At 44.8% G+C, this 15,184-nt stretch overlaps 1 long non-coding RNA gene across 1 annotated transcript; it reads left to right on the top strand.

Annotated features, from left to right (window-relative positions):
* Window positions 1-1,603: 1,603 nt before the first annotated feature.
* On the top strand, window positions 1,604-11,141 carry LOC129012100 (uncharacterized). The gene is made up of 4 exons (XR_008493563.1): window positions 1,604-1,732; window positions 5,249-5,441; window positions 6,143-6,232; window positions 10,107-11,141. It is a non-coding gene; the product is annotated as an uncharacterized LOC129012100 (long non-coding RNA).
* The last annotated feature ends 4,043 nt before the right edge of the window (window positions 11,142-15,184 follow it).

Genomic DNA, 15,184 nt, shown 5'->3' with positions numbered 1-15,184 from the left:
ACCTGCAGTTGCTTTTACTGTGACACCTTAGTGTCCTCTTTTAGTTATCTAGTTAACAACTTTTTTTTTTTTTTTTTTTGAAACAGGGTCTCACTCTGTTACTCACACTGAGTGCTGTGGAACAATCATGGCTCACTGCAGCATCAACTTCCGGGGCTCAAGCAATTCTCCTGCCTCAGCTTCCGGAGTAGCTGGGACTACAGGTACACACCACCACACCCTACTAATTTTTTATTATTTGTAGAGATGAAATCTCACTATGTTTTCCAGGCTGGTCTCAAACTCCAGGACTCCAGTGATCCTCTCTCATTGGCCACCCAAAGTGCTGGGATTAGAGGTGTGAACCACTGCGCTCAGCCCCAATAATTCTTACATTACCTTCTCTGTTCAAATAACAGATGGTGTTTTCTGTCCCGAGTGAGACACGTCTCAATGAAAAAAAAATGGAGAATTACAGTATCCCAGAGGACTTGCTGGGGTAAGGAATTAGTGAGGCCTCTAGTGAGGAAAGACTGGAGTAGTTGCTTAACGTTTTTTTAAATTTATTTACTTATTTATTTACTTATGTATTTATTTATTTCGAGATAGGGTCTCACTTTGTTGCCCAGGCTGTAGTGCAGTGATGTCAACCCTGCTCACTGCAGGCTCAAGCAATCCTTTCACCTCAGCCTCCCAAGTAGCTCAGCTAATTTTTGTATTTTTTGCAGAGACAAGTTTTTGCCGTGTTGCCCAGGCTGGTCTCAATCCCCTGAGCTTAAGTGACCCTCCTACCTCAGCCACCCAAAGTGCTAGGATTACAGGCGTGAGCCACTGTGCCTGGCCCAGTTTTTGAATCACAGAGCTCTTGGAGAAAGAGATGGAACAAAGGACTTTCTCTCTAGGAAATGTAAATGTCTATCGGCACATTGCCTACCTGCAACCATTGCACTCAGTTACTCAATTTTAAGCGTTGGTGGACCCCAAAGCCCAGGTACTGATTCTTGTGGTAGAATGTTGGCTAGGTTGAGTCTCCATGTTGGAGGAAATCTAGTGGGCTCTCAGAGGCTGTTGCCTAAGCCTAGGAAAAGTCGAACAAAAGATCTGTCAGTCCTGGGTTGCCAAGGAGCTGTCCTAGATTTTCAGACTCCCTGAATTTGAGTTAAATATCCTGACTGTAGACCTGCCAACCACGCTGGACTTGTAATTGCTCTTGCATCTAAAGCCTTAACAATGTGTCATATTCAACAACAACTATTTTACTCATGGGGGCCCAGCCAACAAGAATGAGCCTTCTGAAGCAGAGCCCTGTTTTCTAGGCCATCCTCCCCCAGAGGCCCCTGGCTGGCCCCAGGAGGCCCCAGGAGACCCCAACCTTCTCTCCCAGTCCTTCAGTGCCACCTAGAGTATAGTCCTCCTGGACAGAAAGGCGCGTCGCCATCTCCTGGCCGGCACTATTACTGCACGTCCATTTTCTAGAAAATTCCTGGCATCTGGGTTCCATGTAAACATAAGAGTTTTCCTTTACTGTGAGTTAGCAATCTGGATGTGTTTTGTGGAAGATTATGCCCTAAGCCCTTAGAAGGGAGGACACCGAGTTTGGGAAAAGTCACTACCTGTGGGCTTCATTTTTTGCCCTAAGGCAATGAGGTTATCCTGATGCTGAGGAATCTATGGCAAATTTTCCCTTCTCCCTCAAACTATCCCGTCAACCTTTTCATATTAGAAGGCAAAGAATGGAAAATACACATACACAGTTAAGTAGCTGCTACATATCTTTATAGAGCTGTCCTATGTATATTTGTTTTTTGGTTCCATGTTGATCTTTTCTTATTAATTATTTTTTGTAGATACAGGGTCTCACTATGTTGTCCAGGCTGGTCTCAAAGTCCTGAGCTCAAGCAATCTTCCCGTCTCGGCCTCCCAAAGTGCTGGGATTACAGGCGTGAGCTACTGTGTCCAGCCTCCATCTTGATCTTTTAAGTTATTTAGATATTGCTCAAGATATAAGACTGATTTTTCTATTGATTGAAAAAGGCTTTACTGTTTTATTCATTTATTCCACAAAAGGATTTATTCAATCAACTCAAAAATTGTTATGCACCAGGCACTTTTGAGGCACTAGGGATACAGCAATAAGCAAAACAGACACAAGCCATTCCCTCATGGAGCTTCTTCCCTAGTGGAGGAGACAGGCAATAAACAAAATGTGTAGTGTGTTGGCTGAAAGAGGATGTGGGCCAAGAGAGGATTTTTTGTCTATCTGTTTTGTTTTTTAAGATAGGAGAAACTACAGCACATCTGTCTGCAGACGGGAATGATCCAGGAAAGTGAGAGAAATGATGATGCACAAGAGAGGAGGGACTGGTGGAGTGATGCCTCGAGGAGGTGAGGGAGGTGGCATCTAGTGCACAAGTGGAGTGGGTGATACAAATATTTATCGAGCCCCTGGCAGGCGTCAGAACCAGGGCTATGTGCCGGAGATCCAGCAGTGGAGAAAATGGACAGTAGCCCTGCCTTCTTGTAGATTTCACCCTAATTAGGAAGATGGACAATAAAAAGCAAACTAGGCCGGGCGCAGTGACTCATGCCTATAATCCCAGCACTTTGGGAGGCCGAGGTGGGTAGATGGCTTGAGGCCAGGAGTTCAAGACCAGCCTGGCCAACATGGCGAAACCCCGTCCCTACTAAAAATACAAAAATTAGCTGGGCTTGGTGGTGCATGCCTGTAATTCCAGCTACTTGGGAGGCTGAGGCCTGAGAATCACTTCAACCTGGGAGGTAGAGTTTGCAGTGAGCTGAGAATGCGCCACTGCCCTCCTCCAGCCTGGGCGACAGAGCGAGACTCCATCTCAAACAAACAAACAAAAAAAAAACTAATAAATGAGGCATAGTACTCATGGCCTGGGGTATGTGCTATGACAGAAACACAACAGTCATGGAAATCCTCTTTGAGAAGTGTCATTTAGACTGAGTTTTAAAGTATAACAAGGAGATGTCCATGTGCAGAGCCTGAGGAAAGAGGATTTCAAGCAGAAAGAATAACAAGTACGAGACCCTGAGCGGGAAGAGCTTGGCCCATTTGCGTACCTGATTGGAGGTGGGGCTGCTGGAAGGTAGTTAGCAAGGAGGGTGAAGCATGAGATGGGGTTACAGAGGTTGACCAGTGACGGCTTTTTTTAACAGTCAATAAATTTTATGAGCAAATTTGTAGATAACTCAAGGCTAGGAAGGACAGCTTGCACTGTTAAATGGCAAAATCAGAATTTAAAAAAAAATTGCATTGATGGCATGTAACAAATCTCAATGTCAAATCTTGCATTTGGGCTAAAAAAACTCAGTTGCAAGAAAACTGTAAAAGGAAGATCAAGTACACCACCAGTTGGTATAAAAAGGGTTCTGGGTTTTCCAGAAAGCAAAGCCTAAAACAGGCCTAAATTGCAAACTCTTTCCTGAGCAATGTGACTGAAGGAGCAGAAGTGAGAGAGTAGAGAGGCAAAGAGAAGAAAAAAGAACCAATACAGAGCTGTGGTGTTGAGGCGGCCTCGTCCTCAGGCTCCTGCTGGTCCAATCTCAGGGGCCTGTGGAGGAGTTCAAAAGGTGCCTCAGTGCCAGCCAGAGAGCAAAGAGAGGGAACAGCATTTCTCCCTTGCTTCACACACCACACACCAAAGGCTCTCTCCATGGGTGTCTCTGTCCCCTAAGTGTGAGTACGAAGCAGGCTACCGTGATGGTCTCACTTGCATTGTCACTCAGAGACTCAAAGGCAGAAAGCAAGGGAAGAGTGGGCCTGAGATGGTTCATGGTCAACTGCACTTGTGGGAGCTGGTAGGTGCCCCACAGAACTGGGCGCAGCTGGAATAAGAGACAGGGAGACCCAAGTTCTGAAGTGATTCACGGTGGTGTCTCCTACATATAAGTTTAGGAATGACCATTTCCCTCTGCTTGGCATTTCATCTCGAAGTCTTTTTAGGCTTTCTGTGGAAACACGGGTGTGTAACTGAATCTCATTCTCAATGCTTGATATTTGGGCCTTAGAGGTAAAAAGGACCCCCAAATACTATCCCAGAAGCCATAATAACTCCTTCTTTAAAATTTCTCAGGCCAGGCCCAGTGGCTCACCCAGTGGCTCACCCAGTGGCTCACCCAGTGGCTCACAGTATAATCCTAGCACTTTGGGAGGCTGAGGCAGGAGGATCACTTGAGCCCAGGAGTTGGAGAGCAGCCTGGGTAAGATAGTGAGACCTCATTTCTACAAAAAATTGAAGTTAGCTGAATGTGGTGGCACACTCCTGTAGTTTCAGCTACTCAGGAGGCTGAAGTGGGAGGATTGCTTGAGCCCGAAAGGTGAAGGTTGCAGTGAGCCAAGATCATTCCATTGCACTTCAGCCTGGGCAACAGAGCTAGACTCTGTCTCTAAATAAATAAATAAATAAAAATAAGTCCAGGCATAGTCACTCATGCCTGTAATCCCAGCACTTTGGGAGGCCAAGGGAGGTGGATCACTTGAGCTCAGGAGTTTGAAACCAGCCTGGGCAACATGGTAAAACCCTGTCTCTACAAAAGATACAAAAACTAGCCAAGTGTGGTGGCACATGCCTGTAGTCCTAGCTACTTGGGAGGCTGAGGTGGGAGGACTGCTTGAGCCTGGGAGGCAGAGGTTGCAGTGAACCGAGATCGCACCACTGCCCTCCAGCCTGGGTGACAGAGCAAGACCCTGTCTCAAAAATGAAAAAAAAAAAAAAAAAATAGAGCCAGAAGGAGGAAGGGGTGGTGGGAGCTGGGGTTGGGAGACAAAAATAAAAATAAATAAATACAATTTATCTAATTCAACAAAGGAATCTTTATTAAATATTATCTAAGACTTCTGAATCTTTATCAAATGCTGCATTTGTATAAACTGTTTACTTCTGCTAAACTGGGGGCTATCATGGTGGGAGGGAAATGAAGGGTTAAGGAAGCAATTCATCCCATTTATCCCAGGCCAGGTAAAGGCCTCAAATTTAAGATTTTGACTCATCTCCAAATGAAGTTATACGTAGAAGTCTCAGAGCCACAATAACAACAACATTGAAAGAAGATGTTCTTCAAACAGCTCAAACTTGTGTCCTCATCCTCAGATCAAACTGCGTGGGGTCCCTTATAAATAAATGTTTTCAAAAGTTCTATAATTATCTTGCAAAATAACTCAGTGCCTTTGCTGTTCAAATGTATCAATTTATGAAATGTAAAGTTTCCGAAAATCACAATGTTTACAATTCTCTTTTGATAGTTCTCCTTTAAAAAAAAAAAAAAAATACAAAGAGCCTTGAGAAATGGACATGATCTGTGTATTTCTTGACCTCTGAGATACCATGGCTAATCCCTACCAACCTGCAGAAATACTGCTTCTGGAAGTTCCATTTGCCTCCGTTCTGAGCGCTTATTAACCCTGAAACTTTTGTCAGCTCAGGAAAAAGCAAAAGGTAACTAGCTGGAGGGTAAGTGAGGAACGTTTGCTCCTTTTCCCAGCTCTGAAGGTGCTTGTAAATATCACTCAAGGTGATGCACTGGAGAGTGGCTTATTTTTCATCTCACAGTATCACAAAAGGTTAGGAGTCCCTTTGTGAAACTGTTGCTGTGTGGAGCCAGCACTATTAGATATGCCTTTGTTGAATCCCCAGAGAATTGTCTTTGGTCTGAGTTTCTTCAACCTATTTATTCTCTTTTTTCTTTTTTTTTTTTTTTGAGATGGAGTCTTGCTCTGTTGCCCAGGCTGGAGTGCAGTGGTGTGATCTCAGCTCACTGCAACCTGTGCCTCCTGGGTTCAAGCGATTCTCCTGCCTCAGCCTCCTGAGTAGCTGGGATTACAGGTGCCCGCCATCACATCTGGCTAATTTTTGTATTTTTAGTAGAGAAGGGGTTTCACCATGCTGGCCAGGTTGGTCTTGAACTCCTGACTTAAGGTGATCTACCCGCCTCAGCCTCCCAAAGTGCTGGGATTACAGGCGTGAGGCACTGCACCCAGCCAACCTATTTATTCTGTAGGCTACTTCAAGTCCAAGGCTCAAAGCTGTTTTCTCTCCTCATTAAATCCCTGCTGGTTCTCCAATGGTGACTTTAGGGGAGGCCCCATTATAAGGGGAGGCCCCATAAGGGTCAGAAATAATTTACCTCTGCCCTGCAGGTTCTAAACTAGCTGGCTGCACAGTGGCACACCCTTGTTCACCTCCTCACTGGGCTCCTGGGCCTCCAACTCCTGCCCTTCAGGTTGTAGGTAAGGGCTACACATGTAATTCAAAGAGGATCTCATGGGCTTGAGGAGATAATCACCCTGTGTTTAGAGCAATTTCCATGACATCTGGGCCAAAATGCCTTTCCATGAAGTCCCCTAAATGGGGACTTAGGGCCGTGCCTCACTCTTATCATTCCTAATATGACTGGCTGTCCTTGGCCTGTGTATGCCTGTCTGTGCATGATGTTTAAGATGGTATATTCTGGATGTAGGCGTTCCTCATTCTGTTGTCATCTCTCCTGATGGGCCGAGCCTCTCTCTAATCATCCTGAGATATATCTCCTTGCTAATTTCCCTTCCGAAGCCTAACCCTGTGGGTTAGAGATCAAAATAGGGGCAGTGGGAGGTACAGAAATGATTCCAACAATCTGCTTCCCAGATAGGCAATTGTTGAAAACCAGGGAAACAAAAAGGGATTTGGGGGGGCCCCCATCCCTGAAGGAAAGCCACAAGATCAAGAAGGGGTGTCATCCCCCCTCCTCCCACACAGACTCCAATTAGTCTCAGCTGTCAGGTTTCACTGGTACTCTAATCACTTAAGTGGAAATTTATTAAGACTTATTGGCATTAGGGTGGCCACCTCTTTGGGAACAGCCTGAAGAGGCTGGAAATTGATCAAAATCTGGGCCTGAAGCAGTGGCAGCTGCTTCCCTTTTGTCATCCACTGACGCCCAGCCTACCCACTGGCACCGTCCTGGGAGGTTCATAGAGTCGGGGCAGGACCCCACAGGGTGCCTGTGTTCCAGGAGGTCATGGGATCAGTTCCATAGGTTCATTATAAAATGATTCTGACTGCAGTGCAGACAATGATCTTGATGGGAAAACACTTGGAGGGTGGATTGGGAGAGAGAGCACAAACGCTTCAGTCTTGGCAGAGAGCCAGTTTGCAGTCTCAATAAGGTTCAATTCATCTAAGGTCTATGGAGCACGTGCTCTGCCCAGTTCTTGGTTTTGAGAGACAAACACATTGGGAAGACACAGCCCTGCCCTGAAAGAGACTCAACAGGACAGGAGTTGGTCCTCTGACTTCCCACCTGAGGAGAGCCGATAGGTTCAGGGGAGGAAGGAGGGTGGTGACCGGAGCTGTAGAGGAAGTCTTCCTGAGGAGGGGGCTCACTTGGGCTCTGAGAGGGAGGAGGACAGGGAGAACATTCTGGGGCTGAGAAGGTAACGAGAGAACTCCACGGAAGTTATTTCCTTTAGGGGAAAGCAAGCTCAAACCTTGAATATTGTTCCCTATGTGATCTCCCTTAGGATGGAGAGAGAATCTCTTATTTGCCCCTTTTTCCCCCAAATAGTCTGAGGAATCAGAGCTCGCCAGAACCTGGTGGTAATCTGAATGCCATTACTACCAGCACTCATAATAATAATGATGGCAGTGACTGTCACTGATGGAACATTTTCTACGCATGAGACAGTGCTTAAGTGCTTTACAAACATTAACTTTTTTTAATCTTTACAATTACTTTTCCAAATAGGTTCTATTATTAAGTACTACTACTATTAGTAATACTATATTATTAACTAATACTATTATAGCACTGATATTATTAAATACCATTATTATTACTATCATTATTAGGTACCATTATTAGGTACTACTGATATCCCTACTTTATACATGAGGAGATTAAGACTCACAGATGCAGGCAGGAGGATCACTTGAACCCAGGAGTTTGAAACCAGCCTGGGCAACATAGAGAGACACCACATCTACAAAAAAAATAAAAATTAGCTGAGCATGGTGGTGTGCACCTGTATTCCCAGCTACTTAGAAGGCTGAGGCAGGAGGATCCCTTGAGCCCAGGAGTTGGAGGCAGTAGCAGTGAGCTGAGATCTTGCCACTGCACTCCAGCCTGGGCGACAGAGTGAGATCCTGTCTTTAAAAAAAAAAAAAAAAAAAAAAACGAGAGAGGCCAGGCACGGTGGCTCACACCTGTAATCCCAGCATTTTGGGAGGCCGAGGTGGGCAGATCACCTGAGGTCAGGAGTTTGAGACCAGCCTGGCAAACATGGTGAAACCCCGTCTCTACTAAAAATACAAAAAAATTAGCCGGGTGTGGTGGCACATGCCTGTAATCCCAGCTACTCGGGAGGCTGAAGCAGGAGAATGTCTTGAACCCAGGAGGCAGAGGCTGCAGTGAGCTGAGCTCACACCACTGCACTCCAGCCTAAGCAACAGAACAAGACTCCATCTCAAAAAAACAAACAACAACAACAAGAGAAGGACTCACGGATGTTAAGTTACTTACCCATATGGATAATATCAGTGGAGCCCAGGCTTAAACCCACACATTGAGTCCGGAGCTCTCTAATTTAACCACACATATATTACCTCTTAGTACTTAAGTGTTTCTGTGCCCAGTCAGACACTGGATGCTACATTTTTAGGAGATGGATTTACTCATCCAACTCCCCTCTAGTCTTCTTGAATTAGGGAAGCCCAGTTCAGGTCTCACCTGTTCTCTGAGACCCTCCCCAACCTCTCCAGCCCTCACAGGGCACTCCTTTTTCTGAATACCTACAGCACTTACAATGTGTGCCGCTGACTTGGCATTTCATGGTCCAAGGTCTCACGTCATAATCTCATTCAAATGGAAACATCATGCCTCTCCAACAGGCCTGCAACTAACCCCAGGGAAGGACATGTCTTATTTCTGGAGGCAAGAGAAATACCAGTGAATTGGCTTGAATGAGTCCTCCTCCCCTGCCACTGCAGGTCCTTCCGCTTGGCACAGAGGCAGGCCTGCGGTATGTCCTCTGGAAGGCCCTGCTCAGTTATCTTGGCTGTCTGCCCTTTGCATACACCCCTCCCTCCTTGCTCTCTGTCAATATCCTCATTCTGCTTTTTCTCACCTGACAAAGATAAATCTTACAGCTCTCCACCACCTGCCTGATGGGGCTGTCTAGCTCTTTGCTGTCCAGAGAGGTCACTGCAGGCTATTCCCAGAGAACTCCTGGCCCTGTCCTAGGTCCCTCGCCTGGGTGGAGAAGTGGCCTCCCCTGGTGTGCTGCCTTAGAATGCCACTGTGCAATGTAAAGGGATGGACCGAACCCCAGCATGGGGCAGCATCTACTGCCCCGACCCTCTCAGTGCTTTCCCATAAGCTGCCATCTCAGAGGAAGAATCAATCCACTCTGTAATCATGCTCTTGAGGGGGTCTGGGGACTGATTGATGGGTCTAGTTGTTTTATTATAAGCCAGTGTAAGTTAAGTAAGTCAAATCAATAAACTTTATAGGTCTCCCCAGATTGCTCCAGAGGCGAGACCCAGTGGCTTTCACCTCAATAGATTAGACCCCTGCCTAAATAAAAACCAATAGTCGCCGGGAGAAACAGTTTGATTTCCTTTTGAGAGACTCTCTTAGTGCCCTTGAGCCTGTCATGACTTAAATCAATAACTTTAACCACTTCCAAGAAGAAATCAGTTGCCTTTGGAATATCTTCATGCCACTTCCTGATCTCCCTGGCATATGACAATTTTAGATGCCTGGAGTGAACCAGTCAAGGCAGTCAGGACGGTGCTATCCTGTCCCTAGGCCCCAGGTACGGCCCCCAGCCTGGGCAGTCCAGACCTTTCCTCTCCTTCAAGTATTCTCTTCATCCTGCCCAACTGTCCCAAATCTCTCCTTATCTGAGACTCCCCACTAGCCCACCCCTGCTGTGCACCCCTGGCCTCCGTGGCCCCTGAATGACCAGGCTGGCTAATGAGGAGCTGGTCTTCCTTGTCATTTTGAGGGTGAATGTAGCAGTCCCTCCAGGTGGCACTTTTGTCCATTTACAAGAGTATCTAGGAAGCAGAATAAACCTTGTGGTAGTAGCTGTAAACTAAAAATAAAATTCTTTTTTTTTTTAGATGGAATCTCGCTCTTGTCGCCCAGGCTGGAGTGCAATGGCGCGACCTTGGCTCACTGCAACCTCCACCTCCCGGGTTCAAGTGATTCTCCTGCCTCAGCCTCCTGAGTAGCTGGGATTACAGGCGCCCACCACCATGCTCAGCTAATTTTTGTATTTTTAGTAGAGATGGGGTTTCACCATGTTGGCCAGGCTTGTCTTGAACTCCTGACCTCAGGTGATCCGCCCACATCAGCCTCCTTAAAAATAAAATTCTAAGGCCCCTGACCATCTGAATGGACCCCTCCTCTCAGCCAAGGGCATTGCAAAGTTAACCTGGAAAATTAGTTCAGGCCACAATGGGAACAGGAGTTGTACATGCCTCATTATACCCTCCTCCCTTTGGAATTCAGGCACGACTGACCAGCATTAACATCAAAAAAGAGATCTTAAGACCATAGCAATAAGACACCAAATTCCAGCCTGACTCTAACATAGCATCACATGACAACAGGCCCTGAAGAAATCAAAATACTCTATTCTTTTACTCACATATTTTGAAATGGCCCTGCAAAACTGTCTCTTGTGGAGGAAATCTACATTCAGTAGAGAATCCCTTTCCCTTTCCACATCTTTTCCCTGATCCAGGAGAGAATTAACTAAGAGTCTGGCACCTTCTAAGTCTGATAAGAAACATTTACTATCTACTCTCTCTGAAGCCTGCTACCTGGAGGCTTCCTCTGCATAATAAGAACCTTGGTCTCCATAACCCCTTATCTTAACTCAGATAGTCCCTTCTATGGATTCCATACTTTTAGATAAACTCTTTCAATCCATTGCCCTGGGAAAATCTTTGAATGCACCTGTGACCTGAAAGTTCCCCTCCCCACCACCCCTTCGAGTTGTCCTGCCTTTCCAGACCTGACCAATGTACATCTTACATATTAATTGATGTCTTATTTCTCCCTAACATATATAAAACCAAGCTGTAGCCTGACCACCTTGGGCACATGTTGTCAGGACCCCCTGAGGCATGTCCTTAGTCATGGCAAAATAAACTTCTAAATTGATTGAGACTCAGATACATTTTGGTTTACACAGCAATAGTAGTATTGATAATACCTCAATGGAGTGACTGCAATGATGAGAATTTCAGGCCTTGGTGGGGTGGGGTGTGTCTATCCTGGGCCACTTTTAAGTTATTTCTCAGAGAAAGTCACCATCCCTGCCCACCTAGGGCTGGCCATAAAAGAGGCCAGCCTTACCTTGTCTGCCAGGGCTAGTTTAGTGTTCATCCTCACTGCTTGAGCTCTGCCCTGCACTCTCCCATTCTTCAAGGGTTAACTTTGATGGAGCCAGCAGTAAAATGGTCTGTCTAGGGGCCAGGAGCCATCAGGAGAACAAAGTCATCTCCAACACTCTGCCCAATGTTAGAGCACTAGGCCAGTATAAGCTCCCAAGTCACCCATCTGGGATGGTGACTAAAGGCCCCCACAATATTTTTATTCTCTAGAATGGGAATAAGACCCACAACTCTTTGGCCATGGAATCAAACTTTTAAATACCAGAAGTTCCGTGGTTGCTCCAGAGCCCATTCTGTGCTGCCAGGATGGACTCTCAAATCAGGCGACTGAGTGGTCAGGATTATGTTGTCTCAAAACTGTTTCTATGTTGGGTAAAGTTTTAAATACAATGTTGTGGGCTGGGTGTGGTGGCTCACACCTGTAATCCCAGCACTTTGGGAGACTGAGGCGGGCAAATCACAAGGTCAGGAGTTTGAGACCAGCCTGGCCAACATGGTGAAACCCCATCTCTACTAAAAATACAAAAAATTAGCTGGGTGTGGTGGCAGCACCTGTAATCCCAGCTACTCGGGAGGCTGAGGCAGGAGAATCACTTGAACCTGGGAGGCGGAGGTTGTAGTGAGCTGAGATCGCGCCACTGCTCTCCAGCCCAGGCGACAGGCAAGACTCCATTTAAAAAAATAAAGAAAAGGAAAGAAAAAAAAGAATGTTGTGGGAAAACCCTTTCCATACATGGTCCCTACCCTAGAGAGACTCAGGAGTTCCTGCTGCTTGGCTTACTCCAGCCCAGAGGCTGTCTGTCCACCGCAAAAGGCTGGGGCAGACCCTAGAGCAGTGACATACCAGGGACAGTGTGGGTAGATCATTTTTAACATCCCCTCCTCTATGTGACAACATTCAGCAGTAATCACGTGATTAAACAAATAATAGGCCCCCCTATTCGAAGACCCCCCTAGTGGATGCCTGAAACTGAAGATAGTACTGAACCCTATATACACTGTTTTTTCCTTTGCATACACAGTGTATAGTTTGGATACGCTGGAAAAGGGGATGATTCATATCCCAGCTGGGAGGGACAAAGTGAAACAGTGCGAGATTTCATCATGCTTCTCAGAACAGTGCACAATTTAAAACCCATAAATTGTTTACTTCTGGAATTTTCCACTTAATATTTTCAGACCACAGTTGACTACAGGTAACCTAAACTGTGGAAAGCAAAACCACAGAGAAGCAGAGAAGAGAAGACTACTGGAGTAATGGCCAGAAAAGGAACACAGGCAAAAAAACTTTCCTTTTATTGAGCTTTATGTATAACTGTGATAGCAAAAATAAGTAAATCAATGTTAAAATGTAAAAAAAGAAAAAAGTAATGGATTGACACATTTTCATTATACCAGTACTTTTAAAAGCTGGAATATACATACATATTGGTCTGTGACAGCAATGAACAATACTGCAGTTTCTGTTTTTGGGACTTAACCTCTACAAATTTATTGAAGATTTTGTCAAAATTGATCTTCACATACTCATGTTCAACTGGCAGTTTGTTGAAGTCTCTTCCATCGTAGTTAATGTTAATTTTAATTCAGAAAAAAAATCTCTTTTACATGAGTCAGCAGATATACAAATAGGAAGTTGTAAACAAAAGAGTAGGTCCTAATGGAATTTTGCAATTAATTTCAGAAGTTGTAAGACTGTCCATGTAAATGTTTCTTTGGGGTCAATTATGACTACTTTCAAATATCTCCACAGTCAAAAAACTTCTACTAGAATATCTTCACCAGAAAATTCACCATACATTGCTATTGTCATTGGTAAACTTCTGAAATTTTTCTTCTGGAAGAATCAGAAAATGGCTATGTGGCAGTAAATATTGGTATTATTTGATCTGTTGCTTTAGAACAAGCATCCAGTCCTTGAAAACAATCAAAGCATTTAAACATTGCCTTCTGAGTTCCTCTGGCCATGGTCATGTGGAAGAACAGAATAGAAACTAAGATCCTGTTTCTTCATGTTACAATTATGCCTAGCATGGTTTATTTTCAATCTATTGTTTAAGCATAGGAATACATGGTTCTGTTACCAAAATACCAGGGGTTCAGTCTAGGTCCTGCTGCTTGACGCACAGATAGGCAATCACTGAGACGATGATAGGTGAGCATTGCCAAGGAAGACTTTAATTGGGTGCTGCAGCTGGGGAGATGGGAGCTCAGTCTCAGATCCATTTCCTTGACTGATCAAAACCCAGGGGTTTATATAGCAGGGAAGAAATGAAACAATGTGTAAGATAACAGGAACTAGGGAGGGGCAAGGGAAGCAGTGATGATGAATGAGGGGATGAGGGGTCCTGGCATCTCACTGTCTGGATGTGGTGATCTGGGGAGTTTCAGTTCTTTGAGTTTTTGTTTTTTGTTTTTTGTTTTTTTTTTTTTTGAGAGGCCTGAAGGTCATTTCCTGAGGAAAGAACCCAGGAAGAACAAATGTAAGTTTCTTTTTTTTTTTTTTTTTAAATTATTATTATACTTTAAGTTTTAGGGTACAGGTGCACAATGTGCAAGTTAGTTACATATGTATACATGTATCATGCTGGTATGCTGCACCCACTAACTCATCATTTAGCATTAGGTATATCTCCTAAAGCTATCCCTCCCCCCTCCCCCCACCCCACAAATGTAAGTTTCAATCCAGAAGGGTCAATTTCTACATGTATCCAAAAAACTATCAATGGGACTATTGGGGCGGTTTCAGTTCCACAGGGTTTAGAACCCAGAGGTTCCAAATTATTAGGTACTTACTCTGGAAACAAATTGTGGGTGAATCCACTTGAGTCAAGGATTAATTTTTCAAATTAATGTCTTATATAGAATACAATGATCATTAACAGATGTTATTTAAATGCATTAATTTAAAGCCTCCATTGTTAAAACTCAACAGCAGCCACAACAATTATTTAGAACTTAGGGAACAAGATATTTTCAAGGAGGAATATTTTTATTACTGTAATTGTTTAGAATTGCCAGCATGTGGTGAAAATAAAAAGCAGACTGGATTTTAGTTTGTTTTAAAATTTGCTACAGACAATGTATCCCTTATAGGCTGCACCTGGGATGGATGGATCCCACTGGCTGCCCCACCCCTGGTACCCCAATGCCTCAAATGAGGAGCAGGGGCAGCTGTCATCCAAAACCTGTGGAAGAGGGCCTTTGTGACAACTCACAAAGTCAAGGCCTGCATCCAGGTTGCAGATCTGTTTTGTTTGGTCTACAATGTTAAAAAAATTTTAAATTAAAAACTTAAAACAAACAAACCTTTGATGTCTTCTGGCAGGGTGTGTATTTACAGTTTGTCACAGTCCCCATCACTCCCTATTTATCATACCTTGTCCAATTTGCCCACTTAAATTATCTGCCTAGCTTATGTAGGTATCTGGGTTTGTGACCCTACTTTGTGACTTTGTTTCTACAGCTGTCCTTTTTCCAGTTCTTTAGCTTTTTAGGGTTTGCCCTCTTCCCCTCATTGGCCGCAGCTCGCCAGCCTCTTCCTGGCCCCTCAGCTTCACCACTTCAGAGACCCTTTCCCCCTTGTTTAACCAGGTAGTTGCTCTTACTTTATATCTAATTCCATTACTGCCACTCTGCTTCAGGAAGAAGGCACTCAGGCAGCCACTAAGCGATCCTTCTGTTTTTTCGTTTGTTTGTTTTTGAGATGGAGTCTCCCTCTGTCACCCAGGCTGGAGTGCAGTGGCACAATCTTGGCTCACTGCAACCTCCACCTCCGGGTTCAAGTGATTCTTGTG

The sequence above is a fragment of the Pongo pygmaeus genome, chromosome 15 (genome assembly GCF_028885625.2).
Source record: "Pongo pygmaeus isolate AG05252 chromosome 15, NHGRI_mPonPyg2-v2.0_pri, whole genome shotgun sequence".
Lineage (NCBI taxonomy): Eukaryota > Metazoa > Chordata > Mammalia > Primates > Hominidae > Pongo > Pongo pygmaeus.
This window is presented reverse-complemented; position numbering and strand designations above follow the sequence as displayed.